Below are 15,966 nucleotides of genomic sequence, written 5' to 3'. Positions count from 1 at the left end.
AACGCAAAAGTGGAAACGGGTCAAATTGACCCACAACATAACAGGAGGGTTAATATTTGAAATTACTGCCTTGTTTGAATTGTTTAGCCAAAGAGTTTTTATTTACAGCACATACCTGAAAAAGCCCACCAATTCCTATACATTGAAAGAGTCATAAAATGTAGAAAAGTGACATGTAAACCGATAGACAAAATGTTACATGGCAGCTTCCACTAAAGCTCTAATAGGAGTAGATGAACACTATTTTCTCTAAAACAATCTCATTAACTCGTATCATTTCTTCTTCTTTTGTCAGCATGTCCACAACAGATGGCGCTTTGCATTTTCTACCTTAAAGAGAAAGAGAGTCCATTCCTACTTTATTTCTATAGAGCTCCGGTCAGAGACTAAATCTACTCCTGGACTAAAAAGCAATTTCAATGGAGATTTTCCAATGACCATGCTTTTCAGTCCAGGGGACTGGCCTCAATCTGGCAAATAATTTGAAAGATGCATACATCTCCTATTTACAGCATTGTTGTGTAAATAGTTAGGGATTTTTTCTAAACGTTAACGATCCCAAATTCGTTTAAAACGTCACACCCCTATTTGCAATGGTTTGAATTTATAGAAATAAAGTATTTGTATTTGTTTTTATTATGGATCCCCATTAGCTGCTGCCAAGGCAGCAGCTACTCTTCCTGGGGTCCAGCAAAATTAAGGCAGTTCATACAATTTTAAAAACATTACATTCACAGATTTCACAACACACAAAGTAGGAATGGACTAACTCTTTCTTAGTCCATAGTGAGAGGACTAACTGGTGTCTCCAAGTGGCCACACACACACACACACACACACACACACACACACACACACACACACACCTCTTCAAAATGTGCACAGTTCCTAAGTAATTTAATTGACAAAGTTGAGTCTTCAACTATACGTTTTTTTTTTTTTTTAGCTCTCATAGCTGTGCTGTTGAACTAGAGCAAGCACACTTGTAGTTAACACAACCCTGCATCCCCGCCATCACACAATTATGGTTGTTTACGCAATCCAAGAACGGCCCATTATAAATCGCAATCTGGGTCAGGTGAGCATAATTTGAAAGCTTGTTCTAATGCCAACATGACTAGCTAAGTTCTAAAATACGATCTTACAGTGTTAGGCTTTCACAAGGCAATTCAGAGAAACAGATTGTAATTTTGGTGCGCATTGAAAGGAGTCATGAGTACATTCAAGTGTGTTCCGCAGCTAATTTTCTTCACAATAGACAAACATAGGCTCATTCTGTTCAGAACAACTCAAGGAATGACACCATGTCATCTTGTAACTGTAAATCAAACAGTGATCATAAACGTTGACACTGTACATGACATGAGTTTTATGATATGAGGTGACGTCTTTGTCTTAACAATGTTATGGGGGAGTGCCATCATTTCCTAAGGTTTTTAACTTGGGATTTCATTTGAAGTCATTGTCATATGGCAGATCACCCAGCTAATAAAGCGAGGTACTGCACCTGTCATTTATAGCATGTTACCCAGGGTACTGCGTTCCAATTTAGGCACTTATCAGTGCCCAAATCTGCCATTTTCAACCCATGCACTCTTCCTCGTGCACTCTTCCTCACAAAGTTAAAAGCGCTGGGATTGGTGTTGGCCTAAGCATGGGCTAGAGGAAGTTTCCACCATATTTCTTACACCTTTTAAATCCATGAAGGGAAGTGAACAAGTGCACACTTAGGTCATAAAAGGCAGAGAATCAGGACACAGTAAATATATTCACATGGAGCAGGGATAGGCCTTTTGGGAGGACCGATACTATTGACAAGGGTCTGCAGCCGATTGTAGGTCAGAGGAGCCTTCCCGTTGTTCTCTTCAATGATCCTACAAGAATGACAGGCCAGGGATACAGATCATTAGTGCTGCATCCAAGATAGTCTTAGAACTTGAGCGATGGTGTTCATTTTATGTAATCAGATATACATATTTTTTTATTTAGGACAGCGTTATCATACATTTCTTTCTAAAATGTCTGTCTCCATAGAAAAAGTTCCACATTAACATATTTCATTTGATTCCTATTGTGTTTAAGCAATTTCTGGAGAGTGGAGACCCCACAAACACTGTTTAGTTCACTCACTGTCCATTTTTGAGAAGCACACACAACAATAGAATACCAGGCATCCATCTGGGCTCTCCACACAACAAATGGCCAAGAAGAGACAAAACATTTCATTTCTCTATCCACCACATACATTAACTAACCAACACAATAATATATGCATCTTTATTGATCATTACCAACAAAAAAAACATTGTTTGTTTTGCTTTCATAGTCCCACCAACAGAACATATCCAGTAAGCAACTGAAATCGCATTGGACTTTAGAATTGTCCTTTTATTCCTACCTAGAATTGAGTTTCCTCAGGCTGCAATACAAGTTTTTAAGGGCTCTGATGAGGAACCTCCATCGGTTGATACCAACGTTGTCATAGGGGTCCAATACAAACACAGGGTAGATCTCCTTGAAGTCCCGCAGTGCAGTCGGAGCCTCTTGCGGAATCAGTGAATGCAGGTATGAGCCATGCCTGTTTGGTTACCTACCTGTAAGAATGAACGAATCAAGGAGGCAAAGGTATTTTGACAGTGCATTCGGAAAGTATTCAGACCCCTTGACTTTTTCCAAATTTTGTTACGATACAGCCTTATTCTAAAATATATTAAATAGTTTTTTTCCCCCTCAATCTACAAACAATACCCCATAATCACAAAACAAAAACAGGTTTAGAAATGTTTGCAAAGTTATTAAAAAGTAAAAAATTAAAAAGTATTCAGACCCTTTACATTTACATTTTAGTCATTTAGCAGACACTCTTATCCAGAGCGACTTATAGTTAGTGAGTGCATAATTTTTTTTTTTTTCATACTGGCCCCCCAAGGGAATCAAACCCACAACCCTGGCGTTGCAAACGCCATGCTCTACCAACTGAGCTACACGGGACCTACTTTACTCAGTACTTCCTGGCCTACCTGTTTAAATAAAGGTGATATATATATATATATTTATTTATACTTTGTTGAAGCACCTTTGGCAGCTATTACAGCCTCAAGTCTTCTTGGGTATGACACTACAAGCTTGGCACACCTGTATTTGGGGAGGTCTGCCATTCTTCTCTGCAGATCCTCTCAAGCTCTGTCAGGTTTGATGGGGAGCGTTGCTGCACAGCTATTTTCAAGTCTCTCCAGAGATGTTAGATCGGGTTCAAGTCCGGGCTCTGGCTGGGCCACTCAAGGACATTCAGAGACTTGTCCCAAAGCCACTCTTGCGTTGTCTTGGCTGTATGCTTAGGGTCGTTGTCCTGTTGGAAGGTGAACCTTCGCCCCAGTCTGAGGTCCTGAGCGCTCTGGAGCAGGTTTTCATCAAGGATCTCTCTGTACTTTGCTCCGTTCATCTTTCCCTCGATCTGGACTAGTCTCTCAGTCCCTGCCACTGAAAAACATCCCCAAAGAATAATGCTGCGACCACCATGCTTCACCGTAGGGATGGTGCCAGGTTTCCTCCAGACGTGACGCTTGGCATTCAGGCCAAAGAGTTCAATCTGGTTTCATCAGACCAGAGAATCTTGTTTCTCATGGTCTGAGAGTCCTTTAGGTGCCTTTTAGCAAACTCCAAGCGGGCCTTTTCCTTAGGAGTGGCTTCCGTCTGGCCACTCTACCATAAAGGCCTGATAGGTGGAGTGCTGCAGAGATGGTTGTCCTTCTGGAAGGTTCTCCCATCTCCACAGAAAAACTCTGGAGCTCTGTCAGAGTGACCATTGGGTTCTTGGTCACCTCCCTGACCAAGGCCCTTCTCCCCTGATTGCTTAGTTTGGCCGGGAGGCCAGCTGTAGGTAGAGTCTTGGTGGTTCCAAACTTCTTCCATTTAAGAATGATGAAGGCCTCTGTGTTCTTGCGGACCTTCAATGCTGCAGCCATTTTTTGGTACTGTTCCCCAGATCTGTGCCTCAACACAATCCTGTCTCTGCGCTCTACAGACAATTCCTTTGACCTCATGGCTTGATTTTTGCTCTGACACGCACTGTCAACTGTGGGACCTTATATAGACAGGTGTGTGCCTTTCCAAATCATGTCCAATCAATTGAATTTACCACAGGTGGACTCAAATCAAGTTGTAGAAACAGCTCAAGGATGATCAATGGAAACAGGATGCACCTGAACTCATAGCAAAGGGTCTGAATACTTATGTAAATAAGGTATATTTTTTGTTGTTGTTGACATTTACAGAAATGTCTAAAAACCTGTTTTCGACTTGTCATTATAGTGTATTGTGTGTAGATTGATGAGGAAAATAATAATTTCATCCATTTTAGTAACAAAATGTGGAAAAAGGTTAAAGGTATGAATAATTTCTGAATGCAATATACATGATGTTATGATAACCAGTCTGTGCATTATTAGTCCTTTTCCAAGACGTCTGGAGTGGACCTTTACAGCACTGAGCGATGTACGCTTGCCCTGCAGGATTGTTAGTTCAAGCTCCGCTCCAGCGGTTCCCTCTCAGTCCTTTAATTGCTGTCAGAAGTAGTCCTAAAATGTGCCTCTGGTTGCATTGAGGTTTGAGCATGGGTCACTTTTCAAGTGAGGGGGAATAGTAGCCTAACTGGACATTTACTGCAGTTGGTTGCCCTATAATTCTGTTACTTTCAACATCTTGATGGGATGTAATGGACTAAATCAGGGGTGTCAAACGTACGGCCCGCGGGCCGGATCAGGCCCGCAAACGGGTTTAATCCGGCCCGAGATGATAAAAAAATTAAATATATATATATATATATATATATATATATATATATATATATATATATATATATATTTTGGTACTGTATATATATATGGTACTGTGTATATATATATATATATATATATACAGTGAGGGAAAAAAGTATCTGATCCCCTGCTGATTTTGTACGTTTGCCCACTGACAAAGAAATTATCAGTCTATAATTTTAATTAACAGTGAGAGACAGAATAACAACAAAAAAATCCAGAAAAACGCTTGTTAAAAATGTTATATTTGACCCCTCTGCAAAACATGACTTAGTACTTGGTGGCAAAACCCTTGTTGGCAATCACAGAGGTCAGACGTTTCTTGTAGTTGGCCACCAGGTTTGGCACTCAAACCTTCAGCTCCCTCCACAGATTTTCTATGGGATTAAGGTCTGGATACTGGCTAGGCCACTCCAGGACCTTAATGTGCTTCTTCTTGAGCCACTCCTTTGTTGCTTTGGCCGTGTGTTTTGGGTCATTGTCATGCTGGAATACCCATCCACGACCCATTTTCAATGCCCTGGCTGAGGGAAGGAGGTTCTCACCCAAGATTTGACGGTACATGGCCCCGTCCATCGTCCCTTTGATGCAGTGAAGTTGTCCTGTCCCCTTAGCAGAAAAACACCCCCAAAGCATAATGTTTCCACCTCCATGTTTGACGGTGGGGATGGTGTTCTTGGGGTCATAGGCAGCATTCCTCCTCCTCCAAACACGGCGAGTTGAGTTGATACCAAAGAGTTCCATTTTGGTCTCATCTGACCACAACACTTTCACCCAGTTCTTCTCTGAATCATTCAGATGTTCATTGGCAAACTTCAGACGGGCATGTGCTTTCTTGGGCAGTGGGACCTTGCGGGCACTGCAGGATTTCAGTCCTTCACGGCGTAGTGTGTTACCAATTGTTTTCTTGGTGACTATGGTCCCAGTTGCCTTGAGATCATTGACAAGATCCTCCCGTGTAGTTCTGGGCTGATTCCTCACCGTTCTCATGATCATTGCAACTCCACGAGGTGAGATCTTGCATGGAGCCCCAGGCCGAGGGAGATTGACAGTTCTTTTGTGTTTCTTCCATTTGTGAATAATCTCACCAACTGTTGTCACCTTCTCACCAAGCTGCTTGGCGATGGTCTTGTAGCCCATTCCAGCCTTGTGTAGGTATACAATCTTGTCCCTGTAATCCTTGGAGAGCTCTTTGGTCTTGGCCATGGTGGAGAGTTTGGAATCTGATTGATTGATTGCTTCTGTGGACAGGTGTCTTTTATACAGGTAACAAGCTGAGATTAGGAGCACTCCCTTTAAGAGTGTGCTCCTAACCTCAGCTCGTTACCTGTATAAAAGACACCTGGGAGCCAGAAATCTTTCTGATTGAGAGGGGGTCAAATACATATTTCCCTCATTAAAATGCAAATCAATTTATAAAATTTTTGACATGCGTTTTTCTGGAATTTTTGTTGTTATTCTGTCTCTCACTGTTCAAATAAACCTACCATTAAAATTATAGACCAGGGGTGTCAAACGTACGGCCCGCGGGCCGGATCAGGCCCGCAAACGGGTTTAATCCGGCCCGCGAGATGATTAAAAAAATAAATAATAATAATAATAAAACAAATATTTGTAAAGTATAAAAATGCGCTGCAATTTTTCAATAAAATAAACTGCTGTTCCAATTGCGTCCACTGGATGGCGCAATAGCAATTGTGTTAAGCAAGCAAACTGTTTATACCGGGGCAGAGCAAGTAGGTCAAGCACGTGCAGCCAATGAGCTACTTTGTTTTGCCCGCGATATTTATTACGGCTTCTACTTTTAACATTATGTGCTTTGGCACCCTCATTGCCCCAATATGTCTCTGTCAAAAAAGAGAAAAGTGGACACAGAGTGCAGAGCGTTCCAAGAAAAATGGTCATCCTATTTAATCACGGAATTGAATGGGAAAGCTGTATGTTTGGTGTGTTCAGAGCATGTTGCAGTGCTGAAAGAATATAACCTTCGTCGCCACTATGTGAGTCTTCATGCCGACAAATATGACAACTTTCAAGGACAGCGGAGATGAGAGAAGGTGAATGAACTGTTGGCGGGTCTGAAGAAACAGCAGTCTGTGTTTACTCACAGCCGAGACATCAGTGACGCTGCAGTGAAAGCTAGCTACCTCATTGCTAATGAAATCGCAGTGGCTTCAAAACCATTTAGTGAGGGTGAATTTGTAAAAACATGCATGATGAAGGCAGCGGAGATTGTGTGCCCTGAAAAGCGGCAGGCTTTTGCAAATATCAGCCTGACAAGAAACACAGTTGCAGACAGGATTTCCGATCTTTCAGTGGATTTGGACAGCCAGTTGAAGCAAAAAGTAAAGTCATTTATTTCGTTTTCGGTTGCAATTGATGAAAGCACGGACATTACAGATGTTGCACAACTGGCCATTTTTTCATCCGCGGAGTTGATGACACATTGACCGTCACCGAGGAGTTAGTGGAGTTGGTGCCGATGACAGATACAACGACAGCAGCTGATATTTTTACCGCACTCGTCGGCACGCTGGACAGGGTCGGAGTGGACTGGTCCCGCGCTGTCAGCCTGGCTACAGATGGTGCACCCTCAATGATCGGGAAAAAAGCAGGCGTTGTGACAAAGTTCAGAGAGAAAGTGCAATCTGCAAATGGAGGACGTGATTTTTTGACTTTTCACTGTATTTTGCACCAGGAGGCTTTGTGTTGCAAGTCATTAAAGATGGATAACGTCATGAAGGTGGTCATCCAAACTGTTAATTTCATCCGATCCAGAAGCCTGAATCACCGTCAGTTTGACAGCCTTCTCAGAGAGAAAGACCACATCTATGGCCTGCCATACCACACTGAGGTAAGATGGTTAAGCCGAGGTGCTGTGCTGAGGCGTTTCTTTGATTTACGAGAAGAAATTGAACAGTTCATGGAAGAAAAGGGCAAACCAGTGTTAGAATTTCATTCCGCAGAATGGATGCCGGACCTTGCATTTATGGTGGATGTTACAGAGCACCTGAATAACTTGAACAAACAGCTGCAAGGGCGCAACAAAGTTGTCACGCAGTATTATGACAGCATACGTTCTTTCAAGTTGAAGCTGTCATTGTGGGAGACGCAACTTGCCGGTGGTGATGCAGCTCACTTCCCCTGTCTGAAAAATGTGTGCGCGACCCAACATGTGGCAGACATGAAGCGGTTCAAATATAAAATAACGGGACTGTTACGGGAGTTTGAGCAACGCTTTCAGATTTATGTTTATATGTTTTTATGTTGATGTGCTATTGTTTTTAATTGATTTTATTTTATTTGTATATTTAACCTATTCTTGACTCTGTGGTTCTTGCACTTGTTTGGGGAACAGGATTTCATTATTTTTATCTACATTTCTGCCTGAGAAATGACACCCTGATATAGTTCTGTGATCTGTGAAACAGTTCTGTTAATCACTGAGGCATTGTGTGTTTGTGTGTTCTTTGTCCTCAGAACTTTCAAATAACTTGAGGTGTTTTATGATTAATAGTGATGTTGTGCTTTTGGACACTGTCCTCAGGCTCCAGCTTTATGTTTATATGTTTTTATGTTGATGTGCTATTGTTTTTAATTGATTTTATTTGTATATTTAACCTATTCTTGACTCTGTGGTTCTTACACTTGTTTGGGGAACACGATTTCATTATTTTTATCTACATTTCTGCCTGAGAAATGACACCCTGATATAGTTCTGTGATCTGTGAAACAGTTCTGTTAATCACTGAGGCATTGTGTGTTTGTGTGTTCTTTTTCTTTAGAATTTTCTAATAAACTTGACGTGTTTTATGATTAATAGTGATGTTGTGCTTGTACTATTTTGGACACACTGTCCTCAGGCTCCAGCTTTATGTTGTATGTTGATCGTATTAAAACAAAGAAAACAATCTGAAGTTGTTGTTTTTAAGTTATATATACCATGATTTTTCCGGTCCGGCCCACTTGGGAATAGATTTTCCTCCATGTGGCCCCTGAGCTAAAATGAGTTTGACACCCCTGGACTAAATGGACTAAAGAGAAACACTGCGTCCAGCATAGGTTACCTATCTGGGCTTTCAAGTGTTTTAAAAGTAGCCTACTTTCTTTTTCATAATTAATGTCTCTGTATGAGTTCAATTACGTAGTTTCATAAGAGTTTACATTGTAAAGGAATTGAGTTACAATTGTATCCGTTTTAACATTTCAAATTGCATTTTTCTCATGTAAACAATTGGCTCAACAGTCCGTAAACAAATAACTATTTTGTGCCTTTGAAACTAATTTTCCAAACTAGACTTACCTTCACACTGTCTTGCCTGCACCGGTAGAAAAAATTGACAATTTGTTTTGTAATCAATAGTAAAGAGAGTTACAAAACCTCTGTACAACACTTGTTACGAAATGAATGCAAATTCTGGCCAATAAGGTCAATGAGACAGCCCACGCCGTGTGGCGCACTGCCAAGCTGTGTGGTTGCTACTTCTCCATTAGATGGCGCCGTTGCAGCTGTATAGCAGCGAGCCATTACACTACAAGGTTGACAATGCATAATGGGGAGTGAACGAGTGCACACTTCTGAAGAAGGGTAGAGAATCAGAAGCAGCCCTTTTAAATGGACTCAGTGATAAGACTCTAACTCAAGTGTATACTGCTAAACATCCCGTGTTCCCTAAAGAGCCTTCCTCTGTATAGTTATGGGACAGCCCATGCATAACTCAAATGACTGCCTCGCCTGGTTCACCAACTACTTCTCAGATAGAGTTCAGTGTGTCAAATCGGAGGGCCTGTTGTCTGGACCTATGGCAGTCTCTATGGGGGTGCCACAGGGTTCAATTCTTGGGCCGACTCTTTTCTCTGTGTATATCAATGACGTCGCTCTTGCTGCTGGTGACTCTCAGATCCACCTCTACGCAGACGACACCATTTTGTATACATCTGGCCCTTCATTGGACACTGTGTTAACAAACCTCCAAACGAGCTTCAATGCCATACAACACTCCTTCAGTAGCCTCCAACTGCTCTTAAACACTAGTAAAACTAAATGCATGCTTTTCAATCGAACGCTGCTGGCACCCGCCCACCCAACTAGAATCACCACTCTCGACGGGTCTGACCTAGAGTATGTGGACAACTACAAATACCTAGGTGTCTGGTTAGACTGTAAACTCTCCTTCCAGACTCACATTAAGAATCTCCAATCCAAAGTTAAATCTAGAATCTGCTTCCTATTTCGCAACAAAGCCTCCTTCACTCATGCTGCCAAACATGCCCTCGTAAAACGGACTATCCTACCGATCCTTGACTTCGGCGATGTCATTTACAAAATAGCCTCCAACACTCTACTCAGCAAACTGGATGTAGTCTATCACAGTGCCATCCGTTTTGTCTCCAAAGCCCCATACACTACCCACCACTGTGACCTGTACGCTCTTGTTGGCTGGTCCTCACTACATGTTCGGTCGTCAAACCCACTGGCTCCAGGCCATCTATAAATCACTGCTAGGCAAATCCCCGCCTTATCTTAGCTCATTGGTCACCATAGCAGCACCCACCCATAGTCTGCGCTCCAGCAGGTATATCTCACTGGTCATTCCCAAAGCCAACACCTCCTTTGGCCGCCATTCCTTCCAGTTCTCTGCTGCCAATGACTGGAACGAATTGCAAAAATCTCTGAAGCTGGAGACTCTTATCTCCCTCACTAACTTTAAGCATCAGTTGTCAGAGCACCTTACCGATCACTGCACCTGTACACAGCCCATCTGAAATTAGCCCACCCAACTACCTCATCCCTATATTGTTATTTATTTTGCTCTTTTGCACCCCAGTATCTCTATTTGCACATAATCTCTTGCACATCTAGCATTCCAGTGTTAATACTATTGTAATTATTTTGCACTATAGCCTATTTATTGCTTTACCTCCATAACTTGCTACATTTGCACCACTGTATATATATTTTCTGTTGTATTTTTGACTTTATGTTTTTTTACCCCATATGTAACTCTGTGTTGTTTTTATCGCACTGCTTTGCTTTATCTTGGCCAGGACGCAGTTGTAAATGAGAAGTTGTTCTCAACTGGCTTACCTGGTTAAATAAAGGTGAAATAAAAAAATAAAAAAATAATAATAACTGCCGGGGCTGGCCCGCTCATTACGTAGGTTTACACCACTTCCGAATTCGCCAGACGAAGTTCCGCCCCCATTCAATTTCAACGGGAGCACGCGGAGAAATGCGCAGGGGATTGTGGGAAGGTGAGCAGATCTTTGCTTGAAAATATTTCATTCATAAACGTAGTTCTGCCTGTTATTAGTTCCGGGCAAACATAACCAAAAGAGATGGAGGAAAGCCAATCATCGCTGTGTCTGGTTTTCCAATTCTATATGATTTTGCTTTGCTAGAATACAGAGACAAAATCATAAGGTCAATTGGTGTTGATGGTGGGTGAAGAGAGATTTGCACAACGTGTTTCTTGTGCTGCTAGCTGGTTATGAACATCGAGCAACCTAAACCTAAACTGAAATTTGCCCACCAAAGGCTAGAAATCATCAGTAACACGCATTATAACATTGTAAATGACACACTAATCATGAATTTTCCATGTAATATGCTACCAATTGGATTATGGTATCTTAACATTATGATTCTCATATATTATAGCTTATCGCTCTTTCATTATACTTGTGTCATGACATTGATGATTATAGCTAACTTCCTGTGAAATACGTCATAGGCCTACATGCACATAAATGGGTACTTTGGGTAAAGGAAATTGTGGCCTTGACATGCAAACATTGTTGTGCAAATCTCTCTTTACCCACAATCAACATCTCTGCAATCCTCCTCCATGCCATTGACCTTCTGATTTAGTCTCTGTATTCTAAAATCATTCTCAGCAAATAAACGAGGTAGAATTACACTCTCTCGCTCCCCACACCCCATTATTTTCCTTTTGACATTTTTAATTAGTCTTCAAATTGCCAGCTCCTTATTTTCATGTACAGTACTATACCTAGAATACAAGGGTTGCATTTGCACTAAACAATTTAATGTCAGAAAAATAATGTAGAAAATCTGGCTTATGGTTAGCCTCATATACATTATCTACTGGTATCATTTTAAATTCAGAACATATAGCTAGCTCATCAATATGCAAATTATGTGTGAGTAGCTATTCCCTGCTTCAGATGTACAATGACAAGGGGCACATTGATTGCACATGCCCATTAGGCCAGTTATGCCATCATACTGTAGGCCTCTTGGCTGCATTGGTGATGCATGCCATTATCATAAGCTGCAAAATGGGTTCACATGTCTGATATCCTGAGACAGAGTGACAACCAAATAAAACTGATTGGAGAGCTCACAACTGGACAACAAGGTCATATCATTTGAGAAAGCAACACAGAAACACAGACAAATTAGAGACTGATCCCATTCATACCTTTTTATTGCAGAATTGTGATCTGTGATGAATGAACATTGACACTAGTTCATCTTGAATAATGCTTTTTAATTAACAATTAAAACAAGTTTAAACACTTCAATGAATCAACATTGAATTAATCAAAATATAATTTCAAAATGTACAAATAATCTAACTTGTTTGTAAATGTTAGACATCTTACTGAGCATTATTTCAGGTGAACAAAAAAGTCCATACCAGAGGTGGCCAACCTTGCTCCACTCCCTGATCTACTGGGTGAGCAGACTTCTAGCCCAGCAATAATACACATTATTATCAACTCATTAGGTTTGATAAGTTGAATCAGGTGTGTTAGTGCTTGGCTGGAACAGAAACCTGCACACCCAGCATACCTCCAGAAGGATTGGCCTGCTACAGTTGTAATAAGTTTGTAGCCTACATTGTGTGTGACTTTTAACTGTATTGTTAAATACAACATGTGCTACCATAAGTGCACATACAACCCCATGGCATACAAGGATGTGCCAGCAGTCTCTTGGGACATTCACTGGGACCTCTTCATCTGCAGACATGCTTTCGCAGCTCTCCATATCTGAGGACAGACATCACAAAGAAACAGGCTTCACTTTATTACAATTAGACAGCCCTGACTATCATTTATCTGTCTGTCTTCATAGTTTTCCTCTCTAGGGACTAAAACAGGAGAATATTTTCTTAATGTCATCCCACAACCTCCACTATATTAACTAATGTAAATGTAATGTAATGTAGTCCACCTACTCCCTTTTCTGACAGCTGGAGCAGAAAATCCTTTCACCCTCTTCCATTGCTGTTATCTATACTGAACAATAAATATAAAATGCAACAATTTCAGCGATTTTACTGAGTTACAGTTCATGTAAGGAAATCAGTCAATTGAAATAAATAAATTAGGCTGTAATCTATGGATTTCACATGACTGGGCAGGGGCGCAGTCATGGGTGGGCCTGGGAGGGCATAGGCCCACCCACTTGGGAGCCAGGCCCAGCCAATCAGAATGAGTTTTTCCCCACAAAAGGGCTTTATTACAGACAGAAATACTCCTCAGTTTCATCAGCTGTCTGGGTGGCTGGTCTCAGACGATCCCGCAGGTGAAGAAGCCGGATGTGGAGGTCCTGAGCTGGCGTGGTTACACGTGGTCTGCGGTTGTGAGGCTTGTTGGACGTACTGCCAAATTCTCTAAAACAATGTTGGAGGCGATTTATGGTAGAGAAATGAACATTCAATTCTCTGGCAACAGCTCTGGTGGACATTCCTGCAGTCAGCATGCCAATTGCAAGCTCCCTCAAACTTCAGACATCTGTGGCATTGTGTTGTGTGACAAAACTGCACATTTTAGAGTGGCCTTTTATTGTCCCCAGCACAAGGTGCACCTGTGCAATGATCATGCTGTTTAATCAGCTTCTTGATATGCCACACCTGTCAGGTGGATGGATTATCTTGACAAAGGAAAAATGCTCACCAACAGGGATGTAAACAAATTTGTGCACAACATTTTAGAGAAATAAGCTTTTTGTGCATATGGAACATTTCTGGGACCTTTTAATTCAGCTAATGAAACATGGGACCAACACTTTGCATTTAGATTTTTGTTCAGTACAAATGCATTTGGAGCATGAGTTTTTAATTTACAATGATAAATAGGCCAACATCAAGATAACAAGCTAATATAAAGTTAACTAACGTTAGCTGGTGATATTTCACTTAGTTCTGTAAAGCTCATTAGCCTACACACAGTGGCCTGCTGTAGTTATCTAATAATACATAGTTTTTAAAAACATTTTCAAAATGTATTTACTTACTTGAATAGGTTCATGCATATGCCCACGAAGCGGCCAATCTTTTGGAGCGAAGAGTTGTCAAACAGAGGCATCGATTCTGGTCGAAACATAGCCTCCAACAACACATAAAACCTCACATTATTCTGCCAAAAAACAATGACGATTTCTCTCAACCAGTGGCATATGAGCTTTTTAGTTGAGCGCTGATGCCGCCCTGTGATAAGCAGTGTCCACTTGATCAATTGCGCAACATATTTCGCTTGTCAATTCCGAGCACGCCTCTCCAGGCTGCTGTTGGAGAGACGCATCGCTGCCGCGCTCCACCAACGTTCCGTCCCAAAAAAATATATCATAAATCATGTAGCAGATATAGCCTATGGTAGAAAGAGAATGTTGCCTTTTCTGTAGCCTACAGGCTGGAGATAAAATGTATGACAATGTAATAATAAGATGGACACTTTTTTACATCATGCAGGTGATCAAATAGCCTAACCCAAATGGCACCCAATCAAAAAATAAAGCCATATTAACAAACAAAACATCCTCAAAGTAAAATGGACAATATGGAATGGACAATCGGGCTACTCACAACTGCGGTCCAAGAGTTTCCCTTACGAAAAAAGATTGCAGTATGCTGCAAATACTGCGTCCAAAATAATATTTTTTACTGCAGTAATTTTGCGGTGTAACTGCAGTTAATGCAGTTCAACTGCAGTTATTCTGCAATTACTGCGTCCAAAATACCACTGTTGACTGCAGTTACTGCACTTTTACTGCAGTTTCAAAACAGCAATCTTTTTTTTGTAAGGGTTCACCCCGTGGGCTAAGTAGTCATGATGGTTTCAAGTTTGTATCAATAAATTGTTTTATGATCATAGCGAAAAAGAAAATACTTCTGCATTTCTCGCTGTGTAAACACATTGCTTCTCATTGCAAATAGGCTCAGGATAACTCCTTATAACGTTGGGTAGCTGCTGATTTTCAGAGCTTATAAATAGCCAAATTGATTAGTCACAGGAATCAGGACTAAAGCCAATGCAACGGCCTGTTTTACAAACAGTAGGCCTACCACATGGATGGGCATTCATAAAATTCTATTGCAGGCAGACATGTAGGCTAAACCCCAGTAAGGAAGGACCGACGCCGACGTCTTTTTGGCGTCTTTTTTAGGTCCTCTCCAGACCAGCCGGCTTTTGGTGTTTTACAAACAGTATGCCTAACACATAGATGGGCATTCATAAAATTCCATTGCAGGCAGACACTGTAGTCTACACCCCAGTACGCATAGATCTTTTTTTGGTACTGTCTGGACCTGCCTAGATTTCCACGTTTGTTTTTGGACTGGCCTTGATTTGGTCCAAACATAAATGTCTATAAATTATGTCTTTTCAACTTTCATTCAGAACTGAAAATGAACCTGATTTCAATGTCCGTAATATAGGTATTTTTCAACGTCCAGAAACGTATTTTCACATTTCATTCAGAACCTAAATTGAACCTAACTTCAACATCTGGAAAATACATATTTTAAACCTAATTTTGCTTACTGGGACTTTGCTATTTTTAGGGGAATGGGGTGGGGGCAATGTTTTTTGTCATGCCTAGGGTGGCAGAAAGGCCAGGACCAGGTCTGATAACTGCTGCTCTCTTCACAGCACACATCATCCAGCCCGAGTTCACCGATCTCTTCAACTACAGTGTACCTGTGGAACCAAGAAAGTCTGTTTGCCTACAGACACTTTGCATTGGCAGCGCTAAGGGGTGTTAAGCCCCCAGAGCAGACTCGGATCGAGCCAACCACATCCCTGTGTCAACTCCCCCGCTTTCCCCAAGCAATGTTGATGTATTTGAAGTGTTTCCAGTCGATAAAGTATGTTACAATATTACATTTACAGTTGTTTC

The 15,966-nt window shown here is 41.3% G+C and overlaps 3 long non-coding RNA genes across 4 annotated transcripts; 1 reads left to right on the top strand and 2 right to left on the bottom strand.

The window, feature by feature from the left end:
- Window positions 1-1,332: 1,332 nt before the first annotated feature.
- On the bottom strand, window positions 1,333-9,203 carry LOC123492213. The gene is made up of 3 exons (XR_006661685.1): window positions 9,121-9,203; window positions 2,399-2,594; window positions 1,333-1,874 (listed from the first exon to the last, which is right to left on the bottom strand). It is a non-coding gene; the product is annotated as an uncharacterized LOC123492213 (long non-coding RNA).
- Window positions 9,204-10,999: 1,796 nt separating this feature from the next.
- Window positions 11,000-15,950, top strand: LOC123492143. The gene is made up of 2 exons (XR_006661647.1): window positions 11,000-11,072; window positions 15,720-15,950. It is a non-coding gene; the product is annotated as an uncharacterized LOC123492143 (long non-coding RNA).
- LOC123492142 lies at window positions 12,245-14,522 on the bottom strand. 2 transcript variants are annotated; one of them, XR_006661646.1, is made up of 3 exons: window positions 14,086-14,457; window positions 13,025-13,085; window positions 12,245-12,836 (listed from the first exon to the last, which is right to left on the bottom strand). It is a non-coding gene; the product is annotated as an uncharacterized LOC123492142 (long non-coding RNA). The 2 variants fall into 2 exon arrangements; XR_006661645.1 differs by having other exon boundaries at window positions 12,245-13,085; window positions 14,086-14,522.
- Window positions 15,951-15,966: the final 16 nt, after the last annotated feature.

The sequence above is a fragment of the Coregonus clupeaformis genome, chromosome 13 (genome assembly GCF_020615455.1).
Source record: "Coregonus clupeaformis isolate EN_2021a chromosome 13, ASM2061545v1, whole genome shotgun sequence".
Lineage (NCBI taxonomy): Eukaryota > Metazoa > Chordata > Actinopteri > Salmoniformes > Salmonidae > Coregonus > Coregonus clupeaformis.
This window is presented reverse-complemented; position numbering and strand designations above follow the sequence as displayed.